The sequence below is a fragment of the Tasmannia lanceolata genome, unplaced genomic scaffold, assembly GCF_043159265.1.
Source record: "Tasmannia lanceolata isolate RefF3 unplaced genomic scaffold, GAP_Taslan_0.1 ptg000024l, whole genome shotgun sequence".
Classification (NCBI taxonomy): Eukaryota; Viridiplantae; Streptophyta; class Magnoliopsida; order Canellales; family Winteraceae; genus Tasmannia; species Tasmannia lanceolata.
Window position 1 is genome coordinate 6,883,600 of NW_027518701.1, and position 3,547 is coordinate 6,887,146.

The following is a 3,547-nucleotide window of genomic DNA, read 5'->3' on the forward strand; positions in this document are numbered from 1 at the left end:
TTGCAATTTTGTTTCCATTTGACTTAAAATAATGCTATTTTAAATCATCACAAAATGCATTTCAAAAGTGCTCTTAGCTCCTTTGACTCCAAGAGAATAGAGCTATGGTTCGAGCTACGGGTGCTACTCTGGTCGGGTTGGTTCGGGTTGAGGCCAACCCAAACCCAACCTGAAGAACCATTTACTCAACCCGAACCCGATCCGACCCCAGTTCCAGCCTGACGAGGTTCGCCCGACATGAGAAACCCTTTTTCCAACCTGAACCCGACTTGAGTTCAACCCGACCCATCCCGAGGTTCTAAGCTTAGTAGAAAAAAAATGATTAAAATTTCCGAGTTTCACTCGGGTCGGGTTGCCCAAGCCCTCAACCCAAACCCAACTCGAACTCAGCCTAGTTTTGATACACTAGGTTTGATGACCCCTAGGATTCTGTAATTCTAGTAGGTTTTCATATCCGGAAAGATGAGATGAAGGCAGCAATAGGTAGAGTGACATAGGTCAAAGAGTTAAAAATGAAAACATGCCACCACCTAGGTTGCTCCAACCACTACCGATCCCTACAAATATATGGTAGGATATTTCATTAGATTTTAGTGATGGGCTTGCCATCTCTTCTGATGACCAAATAAAAATGAAAACATGCTACCACCTAGGTTGCTCCAACCTCTACCGATCCCTACAAACATATGGTAGGATATTTCATTAGATTTTAGTGATGGGCTTGCCCTCTCTTCTGATGACCAAACGAAAGTATGGTAGGATTTATCTAATCGAGATCCCATTTTAACAAGTATTGGGAAGAATTATTTAAGCTACAGTGAGTCAAATTGCAAATGAGCTCATCATACCATCCCCAATTTGATGGCCAAATGGAGGTTATTAACATATGCCTTGAGAATTATTTGCATAGTTATTTAAGCAATCAACCAAAGTCAAGGGTGAGGTAAATTCCCATGGCCGAGTGGTGATATTATAACACCATGTATCATACAGCTACTCAAATCATACCCTTTGAAGCAGTATATGGTCGGGCCCCGCCTAATTGATATCATACATTCCATGTTAAGATTTGTTAGATTAGTTATGACAAAATCTGACTGTGGGATCCAGGGAGTTAGATATGGTGTATTGGGTAGTTTGGTGCTTATTTAAGCACATTATACCATTAATGAAAGATATCAGAGATTAGTGAAAATTCAATTCCATTTAACATTCCAAATAGTACCAACGTACTGGCTGTGGATGAAAAATTGAACGCTTGAGGGAAGGCATTAAGACTACTAAAAGAGCATTGCCAAAGTGCCCACAGAAGGATGAAACAATTTGCTGATAGACAGATCAGAGAGAGAGAGAAAGAGATTGAGGTCGGTGATTGGGTGTATCTCAGAATTCAACCATTTAGACAGATCCGTGGCTGTTAGAACATCCCAGCTCTCTCTGTACGATATTAAAGTCACTTGCAAGTTCTGGAAAAGGTGGGATCTGTGGCATATAAATTGGAATTACCAGTTGAGTGCAAGCTACATACAGTGTTCCACCTGTTGAAATTGGAAAAAAAAAAGAATGAAAAGGGAATGATATCCCCCCCCTCTAACGGATAAAATCCCCTATTTAATGTTATTCGGTAAGTTTTAATGGCAAAGAAAAACATTACAGGGGGTGAATTTATCCTCAAGCAGTGAACCATTCTCACAGAAACCGTTAAAGGGGGGGGGAGATATCATTCCCTAAATTAATGTCTCTAAGGGGGATAGAGGGGTAGGACGGGTGGGAGGAGAGAGATTTGAGAGGACATGACTGCAATGACGGTAGAGTTTTTTGTTTCCTGATTCTTAGCTACTTCTCACCATAGTCTCAGTTGTACCCTCTCCAATCTCTCTCCTTCCCCCACCCGCCCTACCTGCTCACTACCAAGACACTAATTTGGGATTTGATAGCATCCATCGCAGAAGGCATTTAGCAAATGGGGTGTTGCATTTGAGAGCAAGCACACAAGCTCACATTTCAGCAGATTTTGTCTTCATTCACGAGGTGGCTGCTCTCAAATGCAACAGCCCATCCACGAAATGCCTTTTGCGATGGATGCTAGCAAATCCCCAAAGATTTTATTCCTAGTCATTTCCAACTTGGTGCAATTTCCATTACTAGGTTATTATCCCTTTCCTTTTGGAGCAGCGTATATGAGACACTATCGCTCAAGGATGCAAAAAAACACTCTTAAGAACCTCCCTCACCGAGGAATTTCTTTTATGAACATAAAGCCCATCCCTCACAATTTGGCCTCTACTAATATTCGATGGAATAATTTGTCAAGCCCTAAACACCAATCATTAGGAAAAGCAAAACTGACAGTGATGAAATATAGATGATTTCTACATGGAGGCTGTTTGGCTGGAATCGGGAATCTGAATTGGTATTCCGGTTCTGGAATAACAGCTCCAGGGCGGGAAATAGATGGCATTGTAAATCCCCCTCATCCATTCTGCCCTGGTTTCAATTCCATCCCCATTTATTTGAAGCAAATTTCAGAATTGGATGGAATCAGAATAATGTGCCGATTCCTATTCCTAATTCCGACAATCCAAACGCGCACAATATTTAGATGACAACAAAAGAAATCGTGATTCTCCATCTGAAATAGCAAATTGCTTCTTAGACCCTATTAAGATACAACATAACAATTAAATATTGATGAAAATGGATGGGATCTAGAAACATTATCAGGATCAATGGACACATTTCGGGACCATGGAATCCTAAATTATTAGCGATCAAACCTTCATAACCAACAAAAGCCCACTGGACAATCTGCATTCATCCTGTTTGTGCAAAATGTTCATAAACCAATGTTACCAGGAACACGATTCGTTACGGTACGCAGTACAAGATTCGTTACGGTACGCAGTACAAGAACATGTACGGGATATGATGGTAGCCCAGTATGTTGGAATGCTAATTCAGGTCGCTCAGGTGCATACTCTTTTTATCATTCTATAGTCGTACTCCTTACATTTAATTGAAAAAAAAAAAAAAAAAAGGATCTCATTACTCATATATATTTATTCAAAAAGAAAGTTTCACTTCCAATCCAACCCAAAATTTATAAAATCTAAAGATCTCCAAATACCACTATAAAAGTACCAACATATATTGCATTTTCAATCCTAAATGAAAGCATGCGTGGTCTTTATTCTGATGCTCTTCCCGCCTTCTCTCCCTCTCAGCGTGTATCTTTTTCTCTCTCGTGGATCGTCATATTTGGTGATCCGGGTTGGAAACAATCACCAAACTTCCGGAAAATTCCCAAGGTTGAAGGGTGAAAGGAGAAAGACGAGTTCTCATGAAATCAATTTCAGACATTTGCAGGTGAAAATCAACTTACAGGTATATCGTAAAACTCCCCTCGTGAAATCAATTTCCAAAGAACTCAAGCAACCCAAAGAATATTGTTCTCAATATCCACAGGAAATGATTTTTTAGTGCATGCCCAAATAACCCATAATCCATATCTTTATAGGGCTTTCTTGTTGCTTTGAGACAGGAAATA